Source organism: Felis catus, chromosome A2 (genome assembly GCF_018350175.1).
Source record: "Felis catus isolate Fca126 chromosome A2, F.catus_Fca126_mat1.0, whole genome shotgun sequence".
NCBI lineage: Eukaryota > Metazoa > Chordata > Mammalia > Carnivora > Felidae > Felis > Felis catus.
The window spans coordinates 87,924,072-87,942,064 of NC_058369.1; the positions used below are offsets into that span (position 1 = coordinate 87,924,072).

General features: G+C 35.7%; 1 protein-coding gene across 3 annotated transcripts in view; it reads right to left on the reverse strand.

Annotated features, from left to right (window-relative positions):
* The window catches only part of SEMA3E (semaphorin 3E), a 239,088-nt gene that overhangs the window by 112,590 nt on the left and 108,505 nt on the right, over positions 1-17,993 (reverse strand). The gene's annotated exons all lie outside the window — the stretch shown is intronic.

Genomic DNA, 17,993 nt, shown 5'->3' on the forward strand with positions numbered 1-17,993 from the left:
TCTCTCTCTGTCTCTCTCTCTCTCTCTCTCTCTCTCATTGGTTCTGTTTCTTTGGGGGAACCCTGGCTAATATACCTGGTACTAAGGACTAAGAGAAACTTCTCCTGAGGTCCTCTAAATGAATGTGGTGGGAAACACTATGATGAACACCCAACATCACTGAAGAAAATAAGGTATCAAGAGCCATACCTGTGTTTATAATTACATGCTTCAATGCAAGTCAACTGAATTCATATCAAAGTGCAATCTACCAAAAGTGACTTTATGGCCATGATAGCCATGTTAGTAAGGATGTCAATGATTTCAATTAACAGAGATTAATTAAATCAGGCCAACACAGATTCAAGGACAGAAAGTTAAGCCTCATAGTACTGGAAAACCAACAGTAGCACAAGGAATTTGCTTCTTGAGAAATGGTATATCTTTGCTTCTTGCTTTTCTTAATGCCACTTCTTCACTGAACTGATTCTAAAGGGTTTATTCATTAGTTTGTTCATGCTAAATAGGTATGCATTAGCCCCCAAATGTATAACCATCCAGCACTCACCCCACTCCAGCATGACAATAATTTTTGCATCTTTCAATTCAAGTTCCCAAGGAAAAGAATGTAATTGGCTTAGCCAGTGTTCACAATTCATAAATTTTTGGCTTCCTATAGACTGGCTGCTTTGGTATGATCAATTAACCATCCATGGTTAAATGTAGAAGACATGTGCGAAATAGTGTGTTCCCTATAATTATGGGGGGTCAGGACCATCACCATAGCTAAGCCTATCTAGTCTGCCTTTATTCATGAATTTGTATAGTAACAAATTCATTACAAGCTATATTTCCTGTAGACTGAGTAAGTTGAGCCGCAGTTTATATATGTTTGATATAATCTTACTAAATTTTGAAGAACATCTTCAAATATGAACATCTGGGTCTTCATTATCCAATCTGAATCCATCCTTCATAATAATAACTGAATTGTTAAAATTCTTCACGCAATTGGAGAATAAACCTCACGGTCTGCACAGAAAATACTACCTCCATTTTTGTTCTCTTTTGGGATAGGGAAACATTCATCTATCTAACCCAAATGAAATTTTTAGGAATTAAAGTATGATTTATAAAAAGAGCACTGTAAAAATTTTAAAAAATTAATAAAAGCAAAGCAGTACACTTGGATAAATTATGCAATTCAAAAATTAAAAAAAAAACAGAAAAATATTTATTAAGGAAAAAGTTAGGGAAATATATTTATCAGAGCATAGATATAAAAAACTTATTGGGGCGCCTGGGTGGGTTAGTTGGTTAAGCGTCCGACTCTTGGTTTTGGCTCAGGTCATTATCTCACAGTTCATGAGTTCATGCCCCGCATCAGGCTCCATACTGTCAGTGAGGAGCCTGCTTGAAATTCTCTCTCTCTCTCTCTCTCTCTCTCTCTCTCTCTCTCTCTTTCTCTCTCTGTGTCCCTCTGCCACTCTCTCTCTCAAAATAAATAAACTTTAAAAATTTTTAAAAACAAATTACTGACCTTTCAGCATGTTGCAAAAAATTTTAAATAAAGGAAAACATCTATTGTCAACTCTTTTTGTAAACAGACATGTCATAATGACTGACAAAAACAAATTCATACAAAAAAGAATTTACCTTCATTAAATACGCAAAGAAATAAATGTGAAAATATCATTTTAAATGGTATTCTAAAAAATTACAATAAGCAGTAAAAATGAGGCTCACAGTATTACTATTAGGACTCTCTTGGAGGCCAGTGTAACATTTCTATGATTTCCAAACTTTTCCCAGTGAACATGTATCACTTTATTAAAAACACAACTACATCCTTAAAAAAAGGGAAACAAAAGGGAAAGGGATTTTCTCTTGTGTTCTGATAGTGTTCCTTTCAGCCCCGACTCTCAAGGTAGTAATGACAGTTAATATTCATTGAGTAGTTATATGTCACATATTGTCTAGGGGCTTGGCATTTACTGTCTCATTTAATCATGTGGCACTTCCATAAAGGAGGACCTACAACTACTCCCATTTTCTAGATGTTGACAGAGGTCTGAAGAGATCTGGTGCACAGCTAGGGTTATATGGTCATTGTTAGTACCAAAATTTGTACAAGAGAAGTTGAATGAAGACCTTTGCCTTGAAAAATACATGTGAACTAGTGTGTCTATCACCACTATGAACTCACACAGCTTAGTCATCTCCCGTCCTGGTCCCCGAAGACAAAGGTAAAAAAGACTGACTTATTAAAAGCTCATTCCTTACTAACACCAATTCCAGAACCCATGATATATAAAACTCTTCAAGAAACAACTGAGAAAAATCTAGTCATTAAGGAATTATAATATGTCTGAAATATAATGCATTTTTACAGAGCCTGATATAAATAGATAAAATGGAAGGTTTTCCCAACACTGAAGAGTTGGTATTAATACAAAATAATTCAACAGTGGCAACATCAACATGAAAATTCATATCAATTTTAGTTTTAATTTCCTTTAATATATGTTTTATAAACTCAAATAACTACAGAATTTTCCATGTTGCCTTGACTTGTAAATTTGTGACATTTTTGGCATCAGTCATCTTTTTTGAAAAAAGGAGAATGTTTTTAATTTACCACAGAGTTTCAAAATGTATTGAAGTTTTAAGGTATGTATTAGCGAAAGAAATTCAGGCAAGAAGCTTCCCTCCCTCAGAACTTTTTCCTCTTTTTAGTTTTCAAGCCAGCACTTTGTCATATTAATGATTTTAGCTCCAAATTATAGTCTGTGGACTTGTCATATTTACCAAGCAATGGCTAACTTCTTTATCCATCTGCACTGTTTCAAGCTGCCTAGATGAAAGAATTAGAAAACATACAGGAAGAGGGGGGACAAAAGAAACTCTAATCTCAGGTAATCTCCAGACAACACAGTGCAAATAATGGACAGTGCTGACTCGGTTAAAAGGAGAGAGCTCATCTTGAGTTCTTCCTACTCTAAAAATAACATGAATTACTTGGGGGAGGGACTGGACAAAGAAACAAGACTAAACTGAGATGCACCAACTCAGAGTTCATCCGGAAATTTTCTCAAGAGGCAACTAATTATTACTGCTAAGCTGCATGCTAATTATCAGCTGTCAATGAAGATATACACAACGGATTTAGTCACTTCCTCTCACGGTCTTTCTTTTTTAACCTGTAAGGGAAATAGTTTTAAAAATCATTGACATCAGTATGTTACAGAAACGGTTCTCTACACTCTGTCAAAATATATTTAAATTCCACACACCCATGTGTAGTAAGAAGGGGGGAGGAGGGAGGACACATTTTTCAGTTCTCAAACAAAAACAGATTCCCAAGAGAGGAGTGTTTTCTTCCTTTACTGTCACCTGCAAAGTAGCAACTTCCTGAGACCCAGAAATTTAAACTTGTCATTATTGTCTGAATCAATTATTTTATTCATTGCATGTCTTAAAGTTAATTTAACAATACTGAATTCCATACATAGTAAGCACTGCTAACGAAAATGAAATATAGAAATGAAATAACTATTAGAAATTTTCTTAAACTTCTTAATGGTCCCAAAAGGAAAAGGTTTCTTACAAAATGATGATTTTGACAGTTCCAATCAGTGATAGCTAATGGCTGGTAAGAATGTTGAAACAAAGTGGTAAAGAAATAAGCAATTAACTTTTTTAAAAACTTTTTTGAAGTTTATTTATTTTTGAGAGAGACAGGCAGAGAGAGAAACCCAAGCAGACTCCACACTGTCAATGAAGAGCCCAATGGGGAGTTTGAGATCACAAACCATGAAATCATGACCTGAGCCTAAATCAAGAGTCAGACACTTAACCAACTAAGCCACCTAGGTGCCCCTAGCTGGTTTTTGTTGTTGTTGTTGTTGTTGTTTTTTAAGTGTAAACAGGGGATAGCTCAGTGGTTTGCTAATTCCTCTTTCTAGCAATGGAGTGGCTGGCCTTCATGCATTCTCTGAACTTTTAGATTCTATCTTACAAGGCAAAGGTTCACTACAGGCACTGTGGTGTCCCACGTTTTTAACTATTAACCACTTCCAACAAAAGCAGAAAGAGCTCAAATGCACATATAAATAGCCAGACATTAAAGAGATTTTTATTTCCTTGGTGAAGGAAAACAAAATAGTGTCAGAATTATAAGATTCCTTGTCTTCCTATCTTTTGTAAATTATTTAGTATTAAACATGCTGTTCTAGATTATTGGTGTCAGAACTCTACAAACACAAGGTCACAAAAGGGCAAGGTTACAAAGAATCATTGTCCATGAGCTATACATGTATTTGTATGCATGTATTTACTTATTTTCACTGAAGTTTATTTATTTATTTTGAGAGAGGGAGAGAGAAAGAGAGAGAGAATGCAAGCAGGGCAGGGGCAGAAAGGAGAGACAGAATCTCAAGTAGGCTTAGCACTGATAATGCAGAGCCCCATGTGGGGCTCGAACCCACTAACCATGAGATTGTGACCTGAGCCGAAACCAGGAGTTAGACACTTAACCCAGTGAGCCACCAGGCGCCCCTCCATGTATTTAAATTATTGAACAAAATCATAAAATACAAAGTGCTACTCTCTAAAAGTGAGTAACTAAACAATTTATTTTTGATTCCCTCCTGAATGTTTAATTATGATTACATTTCATGGGAGGCCAAAAGAGCAAGTTCTTGGTGAATTAATTTCCTAAACTGAACCTGTGTGCCAGGGGTACTCTGGACTAGGACCCTAGTAGGTCATTCATTCCACATTCTTTTAAGGATGTTGTAAACTAGGGCATGCTATTCTAAGTGTAACAGGAGGACCATCAAAGGTTTGAAGAGCAGTTATATGATCAGATTTACTTAAAAAATACAAATGGCTTTTAATGTGCATAATGAGCAGAAGGGCGCACAAGTTAGATGAAAGGAGTTTTTTGTTTGTTTGTTTGTTTGTTTGTATCAGCAAGTGAGGAAATGGTAGTAGGAAAGCAAATTACCTTGTAAATGCAGAGACCTGAACAACTATGTGGAAGAAAGCTGGGCATCAAATTTTATACAACAAGGTAAAGTATTTTTCAAATGTGTATTTATTTTGAGAGAGAGAGAGAGAAAGCGTGAACAGGGAAGGGGCAGAGAAGGAGAGAGAATCATAAGGAGACTCCACACTGTGAGCGCAGAGCCCAATACGGGGCTTGGTCTCACAAAGTGTGAGATCACGACCTGAGGCGAAATCAAGAGTTGCACAGTCAACCAACTGAGCCATCCAGGCACCCCAAAAAGAATTTTTTTTAATATTTAAGTTATTTAGGACTAGGATAACACTGTCACTCAATTTGTTGAAAAATTCACTGCATCTGGACCTCTAGACACTATCTGGGGGATTTCAGAGAGATATTAAAGATCAACCTAATTCTGTAAAAATAACACAAGTCAGATTTTGGTATCCCTCATTCTATTTCTCTAAAATAATTTTAGATGTGAGGTTTTCCAAGGTTACGTACTTGATATAATTGGGCCCTTTTATTTTATTTTATTCTATTCTATTTTATTTTTAAGGAAATGCACTTTATAGTTCAAAACCAGAAAGAATGCACAAGGTTATGATGATAAACTCCCTCCTATCTGGACTTCCTCTTCCTCTGCAGTTCTCAGTCCTTTAACCTCAATGGCTTAACCATGTCTAGTTTCTTGGATATTCTTCCAGAGTTTCTAATACATATACAACAAATAAGGTAGACAGGTCTTTAATACCTTCCCAACTTTGTGCACAAAAAAATCATAATATAAACTCTGTTCTTTACTTTTTGTTCACTTAATACATCTTGGAAATTTTTCTGTTAAAAACTCAGAGAGGTTATAGTTGCATGGTATTCTATTTTAGGAATCACCTATTGGCATACATTTGAACTCTTTCAAATTTTTGCTATTAAGAACAGCACAATAATGTATATGCATATGTCAACCAGCATATGTTAAAATGTATTTGTAAGATACATTTTTACAAGTGGAATTACCAGGTCAAAAAAAACCTCCATGAACTTGTAATTTTTTTTTTCCTTTTTCAACGTTTTTATTTACTTTTGGGACAGAGAGAGACAGAGCATGAACGGGGGAGGGGCAGAGAGAGAGGGAGACACAGAATCGGAAACAGGCTCCAGGCTCCGAGCCATCAGCCCAGAGCCTGACGCGGGGCTCGAACTCACGGACCGTGAGATCGTGACCTGGCTGAAGTCGGACGCTTAACCGACTGTGCCACCCAGGCACCCCTAATTTTTTTTGCAGATACTGCCAATTTGTCTCAGTGACGATTTTATCAGTTTAAGATTCTACTGCTATATGTACACGTGACTGTTTCCTTGCAGCCTAGACAATATTGCATTATTAAAGTTCAGGATTTTTGCTGATCTGATTGGGGAATTATTATGGGCAAAATAAGGCATCTTTTCACATAGAATACTGTGTCTTTATTTTTATCATTTTTCTCTTTAAGTCCATCCATAGCCTATTCTTCCACAAGATTAAAGGTGCTTTGTCAACATCTGAATTTAAGAACTTTTCAAACTTAAAGTTTTATGTGACATGAAGTTATGGTTAGGAGATGGAGGTTAAACCCTTAAACACACGTGTGCTTCAGCCACATTAGAAATATATTTTTAATGTGTTATATTTTTGCTTTAGTAAATAGAGTTAATTTTTGACTGGGGTAATTAACCAGTTTGCCAATAACAGTACACACACACACACAATGTTATGAATCAGAAGTGGCCAGAGAAAATGCTCAGTCTCCCAGAGGCTGAATTTGCATGTGAACAAACTCCTACACACAAATGTTCAGCTGGGGAGTTATGTACAAACAGGCAATGAGTGGCCTTGCCCACAGTGGAAGTGCTTTAGTCACCATGGTGACAATGGTTTTACAACCAGAGGCCTTGGTGAGATGCCTCCTTTCCTAGGACACTGCTAATGATCCAGACTTTTGGGTCCTTTCATTCATCCTCCCTGCCTTCAGGGCCATGTTTTCCATCTGGCCTCTTCAGATTCCAATTCCCTTAGACTTCTCTGGACTTTTCCTACAGCTCCATTTCTGAAGCTCCCTACTGAATCCATTTTGATTCTCTGGGTTTTAACAATTATTTTTAATCATCCATGATTTTCCAAATCTACTACCCTTCCTTAGACAGATTAACTAGGAGTTCTATTAAGAGCAACAATCTAGTATTTTCTTAGTAACTTAATCACTCCAATGAAATACAGGAAATCTGCTCAATATATAATTTCCCAAGGCCAATGCTGTGAAGGTCAATTTTTATTTATGGCCAAGCTTTTACTGAACAGTAACCAATGAGAAAGGCTCTTTCATATGGAGGAAAAAATGATTCACCCAAAACTGACCTTTAAGCCCTACTCTTAACTCTATAGAGATTTTGGGACACTTGTTTATAAGAAATTCAGAATTCCAAGTAACAAATATTTTAGAAAATATGTGAAATATTCAGCCAAAGCAGAAGCTAAGAAAGCCAAGAATATATGTGAAATACTGTAATGTTTTCTGTATGGTTAGTCACTGAAAATTTATGTTTGGGGTGGGATACATTTCTACAAGTCCTACAAAATGCTCTTGGTTTTCTAAGTGTACTACAGGTCTGATCACCATGAGAACATTTTCTTCGAAAATATTTTCATACAGTCTATGATACTGTCTCCAGCAACAAAGCTTTGATTTCATTCATTCATTCATGTGTTACCTATTTTTTAATGTTAGACATATATAAATGCATTCATTCACAGTAATATTTTAAAAGACAGTTTTTCTGGATTATACCATTTCACTATGGCTCGGCTCTTGTTTAATATTTAAAACTTACAGCATAATAAAATACAATTGCTCTATAAATTTACATCACATTCTGTCAGAATTAGATTTAAAATAAATGAACGATAGCACTGTGTAATTCATTCCCTCTAACATATATTTAACAATCTTGACTTCTGAGGCTCAGTCTATATCTGCACCAAAAAAATACATTTTGTAAGATGTTTTCTGAATTTTGGAAGTTGGCTAATACATACACAGTTGTAATTAGCTTAACTAGCTATTAAACTATGAATATATTTCAATATTAACTCAGAAATGTTTTATGCTATAAAATTAATGTGTTTTCTATAATCTCTATGTTTAATTGAATTTAAGTCCTGCTAAGAAGGTAAAAAGGTCTATTTTTTCATGTTGTATTTGATCATTTTAGTGTTAGAGTAATATAACTGGTTAATACATAGTATAATTTTTTTCTTTTTTCAGTTTTACTGGGATATAGCATTATATTACTTTAAGGTATATAACATAATGATTTGGTGTACATGTATATTAAGAAGTGATTACCACAGTAAATTAATAGCAATCACTTCACATAATTACAATTTTTTTGTGGTAAGAACTTTTATAATCTACTCTTTTAGCAATTTTCAAATACACAATACATTATTGTTAACTACAGTCACCATGCTGTACATTACATCCTTAGGGTTTATTTATTTTATAACTGGAAGACTGTGCCTTTTGAACATCTTCATCCATTTCCATTACCAAACATTTTAATATTTTTTTGAAATTATGTATCTTCCTCCAACAACAATTTTTATTGACCTTTGGCCTATCACATAAAATATTTTATCTAATAAATAACCATCACATAACAAAAAAACAAACAAATTAAAATCTGAATTGTGTTTTTACTTGATCATATACTGGTTCAAATATTTGATATCTCAAGTTCTTGAAAGAAACATGACTCTATTTTTAGGTCCTATATTGACCCCCAAATCCATACTTGTTTAGCTGGTGTCCACTTGCTATTTTCTCTTAGAGTCTAACAGTCTTCTCTGACTTAGCAAATGAAGAATAAACTCTTGATTTCCACCTATAAACAAACTCCTCTTCCAGTCTTCCACTCTCAGTAAATGGCACTTTGAGTCTTGTGAAGTACTTGTGATTTGTCCTGATTCTTGTGTCTCTGAATACCACATCACGTATCCTCAATATTTCTACTTCCACTCCATGGCTAGACCAGTGAAAGAACCTCCTATTTTCTACCCTCCTATGCTTCTACCTTCCCTTAGGTCCCCTCCTACTGTTTACCTTGAAGTAGCCAGTGACTCTCCCAAAATATTAACTTGAATCATGAAGTTCCTTCCTCTGAATGAAACCTGGCAACTGTTTCCCAATATCCTTAGATTAAAATCTTAGTTCAAAGTCTGTCACAACCTTATCCGTCAGGCATACAACTCAGGCCAGATGTGGCTCCCACTTCTCCTTTGCTCAGGGAGCTCCAGGACACAGGCTTTAGAGTTTTTCCCTGACTCTCCCCTCTGCCTGATGTGTGCCTCCTGTCTTCTGTGTAGTTAGCTGGTTCCTCACTCTGTGAAGTCTCCCCCATCTGAGGAGTTTCAAGTTCCCATCCAGGCACTTGGTGTGGCATCACTGTCTTGCAACAAAATCCTACACTGTGTAAATGTTACTTGGTTTTGTTTTCTGTTTGTATTTTTCCTTACTTGTGTATCTTTTTCCTTCTCTGACAAGAAACAAGTTGCACCAGAGGAGAGACTTTTTCCATCATGGTCACTATGATGACCCCAGAGCCTAGTCCAGGGCTAGCCACTTGTTTAGTAGGCATTGGATAAAGATGTGTGAGACAAACAGAATCTCTCTGAATCTCAACTTTTCATGTATGAAATGGTGATAACGATAACTAATTAGTAGGGTTGCTGTAAGAATCATATAATTCATAACGGATGGTCAATATATACGGATTTCTTTCTCCTTTCTTTGATGTTGATAAATTATTGGGCACTGAATGAAAATTTCCCCTGAAGAAATAGGCCTTTCTTAATTATATTCTGTCAAGTGGACATAGGTGCTCTCTAGGCTTCTTGTATAGGCTTAGAGTGAAATAGGAAATTTTGCAAGTACATGATTACTATGATCAGTGTAAACAGCTAGTCTGTATTTTAAGTTAAAACCTTGCTTTGCTCCCAATAGTACTTTGGAATAATTTTCTATTCCTCCTTTTAGTCTACATTTACCTCAGCTGGCAAGAGAAAATTTATGTTTTTTTTTTTTTAAATCTGCTTCCTTTCTTCATCATTTATATGCTCAATCCATATTATACAAAACTATCTCTACCCTTGAAATTTAAAGTTTAAGTACCAAAAGAGCAGGTAAATAAATATTCTTTCATCACTTTTGCTATTACTATCAAAACTTGAATTTCTAGGAGTTTTCCAGCATTTAATTAGGTAGTTGTTTTTATTAAGAAGAGAGCTGTCAATTTCTAGACAGGTGCATGTTTGACTTCGTGTTAAAACATCACAGCGAAACAGCCTGCGCATTCTCATTTCTTGACCTCTAATAAAGAGCTTCAGTCTCATCTTTAGAAATAACAGAACTTTCTCTAAAGCCATATAATTTAATACTATAAAACATTCTTTCTAAAAAAATGACTTCCAGACATACCATCTGACCATCTAACACACGGAACACTCGCACCTTTAAAAATATGTGGTTTGCAGACTCGTATCACCATAAAGTAATGACTACTGTGTATCTCTATTAACATCACATTTCCTCATGGCTTCAATTCTTACAGAATAATAACTGAATTTCAAATCCAAGCAGAATAAAAAGCAATTATATCATCTTTTGGTATCCCATTAATTAAATGGAAATTGAATCTACTCATTCACATTATAAGACAAAGAAAATAACACCAATAATACCGTTGGTAGATATACATCTGGATACAGAAATGAGGCTATGTGTTATCTGCCATCATTTGATAGGTTTGGGAAAGCTACACAACCACTAAAAGCTCATTTGCTCTTAAATTACATGCCTCAATTACTGTAGCTGCTGCCATGTGAACCGGATGCCTCTTAATAGGTAATAGGCCCCCTGGGTAGATGAGTTCTCTTCAGATGTGGCCGAGGAACGTGAAGAGAGGAGACAAACCACTGCTATGTGTACAATTCACTGATGACTTTCTTTCACAAAAACCTGCCTTAGTGGCTAAGCTGCTAACAAATTCTTCTTCTGTTTTCCTTTTCTGGCAATCCTCAACAAGCATTGATTCAGTTCCCATAAACCCCTGTTGTTTATAACCTGTCACAAGGCAAACAGTACCTTAAAAGACCACCTGTGTTTTCTCTGAAAACTAGGAAGGGAAGAGAACACACATTCACAGAAAGGCTCTTGTGTGGCAGGTCCTGCATGAAATATCCAATGTATATAACTTCATTTGCCCTTCATAGCACTCCAACAATGGATGCATAATGTTCCTCCTTTTACAGATCAAGAAACAGAAGCTGACAGAAAAACTTAAAACCTCCTAGGGTCATACACCAGTTGAATGTCAATACCTCTGGATTGCTTAGTTTGTTATTTGACCATAACAGAAGAATTTGCATAATTACATAGTTTCTTCACAAACAGATTAGTCACAGGTTTTCAGTATGGTAAATCCCTCAGGAATATGTTACAGGTTTTTTCCATATGTCATGTGTGTATCAAGTAATATTTACCCATAGTAAATGGCCATGGACACCTTTGGAGCGGCATTTCTTTTCAACCTGTACCTCAGCCTTTTCTCATAACGTGCCTCATGCATCCTAAAAGCTACTGCACGGCAGTCCTGTTTACCCTGCATGATCCAATCAAAACAGAAGAAAATGGGATGCAGAGGACCAGACAATGCAGAGATCAGAAATAAATGAAATAAAAACCTATAACCTACTGACTTCAAATAAGAGGAGAAAGTGTTCTTAAAAGCAAAAATCTAAAAAAATAAGCACAGATATCTGTGATTGGTTCTCAACTCTGCCACTGAATATACCACTTACAGGAGATTTAAATTCCCCATCTGCAGGATGAGTAGATGAAATCATCATTGAAGTTTGTTCACAAATCCTATCACATCACGAACTAGATCATCTCCAGTTAGGGAAAATATAGATCAGAAGCGTCCAAAAGATCCTCTCTAGAATTTTTAGATTTGTTAGTTTTTACCAACTATGAGAACTGCAGAATTAATTCTAGTTATGTTAATTAGTATTAACGTAAAGATAAGATAAGAATTAGTGCTAAAGGTGCCATTTTATATCAGCCGAGTTATTGTGTCATAAAGTATACCACTATCAGTATAAAAAGCAACAGTTTTATTGCTAGTGATCAGCCTTCCTGTAACTTTTGATAGGCTTTACATATTAAGGGGAGAATATAAATAAAATATTCTCTAACCTCATCATGGTATAACATATGTATTTAAAAAATGAGAAAATGTGTATAGGTCATGGTACATTAGAACTAGAGACCTGACAATACTTTTATAAATTATAAGACAATCCCCTAAACCAAAACCTTAGTACTCAGGAAACAACTTGGCAAATGTGAATACCCTTCCACATGCCAAGAACAAGAGAATGGATGATAAGTAAGAAAAACCATGGAAAACCTGGAAGACATTTTTATAGGCAAATTAAAATGTCTTTTGTAGAACTCACTAGAGAAACTTCAAAGTATAAAATTAGCTATAGACAAGCAATTTATTAGTAGAGCAAGTTGAAAGATTGAAACCTAAATTTTGCCATGAAATTCAAGATCAGGTCCTTATTCCATAGTTTATGATGGGACTGTCAATCATCTCCTTTGAGATTCAACTGAATTTATGAAAATATCATTCCTACCAGCTGGAGGCAAGAGTAAAATGCAGCTAAAAAGAGTAACATGTAGCTACCCTGTCCCCAGCCCCCGACTTTATCAGAACAGATGACTGTACCCAGGTAACTGGCCATCCATCATCAAGTCAAATATGATTTTACATGTACTTGGATCCTTCTGGCAAGGTCACTGCCCCTATCAGAGAAAAAAATCCCATATAAAATTGGGAACAGGAGGTCAATTTTCTTTTCCTGCTATGACCAAGAAGAGATAGCCTCTGTCACTGGAAAGGGGCAAATGCATTAACCTTCATGACTAGCAGACACCTTTCATAGTGATAATGCAATTTTTAGAATGCTTGTGGTTGGTAACTGCTAGGATTTATCACCTTCAGAGCTGTGTGTGTGTTTGAGAGAGAGAGAGAGAGAAAGAGAGACAAAGAGAGAGAGAAGACATTTAAAGAATGTTAATGTACTGGGGGTGGCAAGCAGGTAGCATAAAAGTTTTCACTTCAACATTTCCACTCACTTTGCAGCAGGTGAAAAAAAAAAAGAAAAATGGTACCTAAAACTGATATAATAATATCAAGAAACAATCATTTGGGCTATAGTCCATATTGCTAAATATAATGCAAATTAACAGACATGATTCTGAGGTGTTTAAAGCTATCAAGTCCCAGCCTGCTTTTGTAGAACTTCTCAATGCCAGACCCCTTACAGCCTCCTGATGTCCTATATGAGGAATAAAAACATATATTACTGTACCTAACTTATTACACACTTTCAAATTTGCTAAAATGTTTAGAGGAACAACATTCAAGAACATGGAAAAATGAACGAAATGACTGGTGACATAATTTTCTTTGGCAAAGGCAAGATTACTAACAGAGGCTATTAATTCCTACAAAGTCAATTACTTTATTAAAAATTCTATAGTCACCTCATTCATGTCTTTAATGGTCACTGATAAAGCACAGTATATATGACATCTTATATTTATGATAAATTATCTAGAATAAATTAAAATTTTGGAAGGCAAGTAATTTGGGTAAATAAAGTTTTTTTTAGTGTATCAGTGGCAAATTACTGTGGTCAAAATAAGTGACTTTTAACGTAACTGACTACCCTACTTCTGTGACCAGTAAGACACCATATTTGAGGGGGAAAAAAGACACCATATTGGGAACCAAAAAGACAAAAATTATTATTTTTTTTGATTAGGTAATGGTGAGTCCTCTGAACTTACTATGAACAGAAGCTTAATGTTTTCCAGAGGGACTAACCTAATGAGCAAGACTGCCTCTGTGGTATAATTTAAAGACAGGTAATGTAGAGAGGCCTCTGAGTCCAATTATTTAATCCCCCTCCTGGTTTCTCCAGTTATTAAAATTTTACAACTTTGATATTTCTGGCTTTCAAAAGACCCTATTAAAATTTTGGGACCTCTGGGAGGGATTATACCTTAAACCTTTATCAACTAATAAATTGGCCTTGTCTGAATACTTGAACTGGGTCTCCTGTAAATATAGCATTTGATGAGCCTACAGGAGGGGTGTTTGTCAAGGGGAAAAAAAGGATAATATTAGGTTAGGAGTGTGTGGGGGCTTTGGGGGCACGTGGAGGTTGACACCAATACAGTGTTCATGATGTTGCCCGAACAGGCCAGGTTTCAGGTCCTGGCACACAGCTTTGCTATGTTGCCAAAATAGGGAGTCTAGAGCCAACTAAATTGTTCACTTTTGGCCTTGTTTTCTGGAGGCAATCAGACACTCCCATGACACATGAGGGTATGTCTGAACGATGTCACAGAAGTTGATGTAATCTGGCCAAGAATTTACTTTGGCACCCATCAACCTGACAGAAAAAAAAAAAACATTATTTTCATGGTAAATTCAGGGCTCAGTAAGGGAGATTTTCTTCATGCCGATTTGAATCTGTTTTTTCCTAGAACTTTGGTTGCATGTTGAAATCTCCTGGAAGCTCTAAAAAAGGCTGAAACCTGTTTCCCTCGCCAAGACATGTGGGGATATTTGGTCTGCAACTAGTATTTGTTTTTAAATGTCCACAGGTAATTTTAATATGACAGAAAAACAGAGAACCTCTGCTGTAGAATGATTCTGGTGAAGCTCAGCTATTAGACAAGATTCAACAACTATATGCACACGATCACAGGCGTGCAACTTATGGATCAGTTACAAAGAATTGCCAGAATACCAAATTTACCAAAATGTTCCAGTCATCATCCAATCCTGAGTGAACAAAAGCAGGAACATCAACTGATCACTGCTTGACATTACAGACAGACCAAGAAGAGATGAGAAAAAAAATCTTAGTTGACAATTCTATAGACATGATGTGGCTGCTCCAAGGTGTTTATGAACGTATTCCACGATGTGATTAATCAACACTTAATGGAACGTCCTTCATCTGCCCCAGAAGACACCTCTGAGGTGATGAATCTGTTTGGTACAATGTTCAAGAAGCTAATTATATTTAAGATATCACACATCTTGTATGATGGCTAACTCTTGAATATTTGAACTGTTAATAAAGTTTATTTTTAAAAGATGGCGCTTCAGCATTCTGATTAATGGCAAAAGAATAAACTCAAAACGAAATGTCTGTGTTGAGTTCTGAGAGTTTGATTTTGAGCAGCTTTCAACACTCCAGATTTCTTAATAAATTCTGTTTCCTGTCATCTGCAGGTTTTTAAGGAATTGAGGTAAAAAAAAAAAAAGCTGGTTAGTCTAAAAAATGTTAGGCCACATCTAACTCATACACTGCAAAACAGTGGTGGAACAATGTACACAGTGCTTACCGATATTGGAAGTGAATCGTTTCTTTGGGTCAGGCTTAAATGTGTTTATTAAATAGTGAGAAATAAAACAGACATTTTAGGACACCAACAAACAGAGACTTGTCAAAGGGTTCTAATGTCAAGAATACGAAAACAACGTTCATGATTATTCCGAATGATTGCACTCCTTTGCTCGATAAATGAGCATCCTGTAAAGGTCTGAGCAGATCTAGTCCCTACCTACCAGCAGCTGGAATGCTTCTAAGCAGGGAAGAATTTGGACAAATGAGATCTCCATTCATCCAATGAGGTTAGAGTCAAGGGGAACGTCCCTCTCTCTTCTCTAATAGCAACAATTAAAATAGCAAGAGATCATTGTATGTTCTAGTTGCTGCAGTATATGAAAAGTATTTTCTGAGAAAAGAGCATACAATGTCATTGTTGCCTCTGTACAGGAGAGAAAGATCACAATTTGCTGATGTTATTTGTTTATCCCCTCAAAAATAGAAAAAAAAAATTGATTAGAAGGTGAACAGTACAAACTGTTTATGCCCATAAAGGTAAACTCCAGAAATATCCTAGGGCTGACATTTTCATTCATTTGATTCCCATGGTTAATTTAACTGAAGCGGTCATCCAAGTGGCTGCTCTCCCAAGTCTGTCCTGGTACTTACTGTTCCTTTAAAATTGTGTGCTTGAGGAAAGCAAACACCCTTGCCAGACAAAAAAGAAAAAAAAAAAAAAGAAAGAAAAAGAAAAAGAAGAAGAGTCTTTGCAGAGGGAGATACAATTAGCAGATAGGCTGGCAAGTCCAAAGAAACTGTGTGTACACTGTTAAATTACTTATGGCAGAAACTTTTGTTCTGTTTTCATTTCTAGGGCCTCCCAAATCACAGAACTCTTGAAATACAAGCTGTGGATCAGCTGTATTCATTTTATTGTGTCCATAGACATTGGATAAAACAAGGTAGAGGGATGGGCATTACATGTTATTCTGATGTTCTGTGACTTCCAAAAGAAGGAAACGGGGGGGGGGGGGGAATTAATTAATTGTATTTTAGAGATAGTTGTAGTTAATATTAATTTTGAGCTTAACAAATAGAAACACAATATATGCCAGATTTCCTTATAAGTGCAAACTATTTTGCAATTACAAAAACTAGTCTTAAGAAATAGTATCTGAAATTAGTAATTTATCATCTGAGGTCTGAAACTACAAGGGAGTGTGCTGAAAAGGAACCGGAGCCATAACAAAAGCAATTATGTGAAATTAGGTAAATAAGTGTGTTATAAATATCTTAGCATGTGCTGCCTCTGTACTTTGAATATGACAACATAAATTGTACCTGCTTTTTAATTTTGGCTTAACACAGAAATAAAAATAGTAGGATATATTAATACTAAAATTTTAAAAACTTTATTTAATAATCTATAAAACCAAAAATGCTCTGAAAATCAAAGCTTCGCCACGAATGCAACGCATTTTTCTCAGTGCCTCACTAAAGCCAGAATAGAGGCTGAACTTACTTGTATTCTTCAAAATGCATTTATACTTTTAAAATATCAAAGGAAGGGTACACATCAATTATAAAAGTCTCTGTCTGCGTATTTGTTTTAATGAACTGCCATTCATATTTGGTTGTTCTGGTTCTTTGTTTTTGGAGTTGTTAAGCCCCATGCTCACTCATTTCCAATTAGCTTGGTGTGTCCTCCCCGGTAATAGGTGGCTACTACATCACAGCTTTCTAGTTTTCAGACTCAATTAAAAAAGTGATAGTGAGTCTTGGCTCAAAATCAAGGCTGTGACCCCTGCACCCATCACATCTCCTTTAATCTCCAACAGTGCTGTTCCCTGACAAATTCCCTGGACAGCATAATTACCCCTTCCCATAACACTTCCAAATGCTCAGCTCAAAGTTCCCAGGGGAATGAGCACAGAGGTGCCATGAAACCTTTTAGATTAGAAGCAAAAAGTACACATTTTTCTCAAAACAAATTAATACAATGATTGTCTAGTGTTGATCGCATAAATGTTAAAATTTTATAAATCTAATTACACCATTGATAGTTAAGGTTAACTTGCTACAAAGTGGAAAATCTATGAGACCATATTTAGGTTATCTTTTACCATTAAAAGAAAGGTACTTGTGGGTCTCCTTTAAAAAATGCACCTATATACATATATATCTTCATATTATAAGAGAAACCATTTGGCTGGGTGACTTCAGCACGTACATTTAGGAAAACAGTAACAACACTGTGTTCTTAGAACTCAGAAAACTAGGTTTTCAAGTGTCATTAACCAATTATATATGTTTCAAATAAATGCCACACTATTTGATCAAGCTGTCAAAATCTCTTTAACGTTTTTGGTATAAATGTACCAAAGGTACAAATTCACGATCTAACAAGCTTCCAGTAGATCTCTGTAATTTGTTTTTCCTAAAGACGTTTTTGTTTTCTTAAAAATGACAGAAAATAAAAACTTTATTTATTCT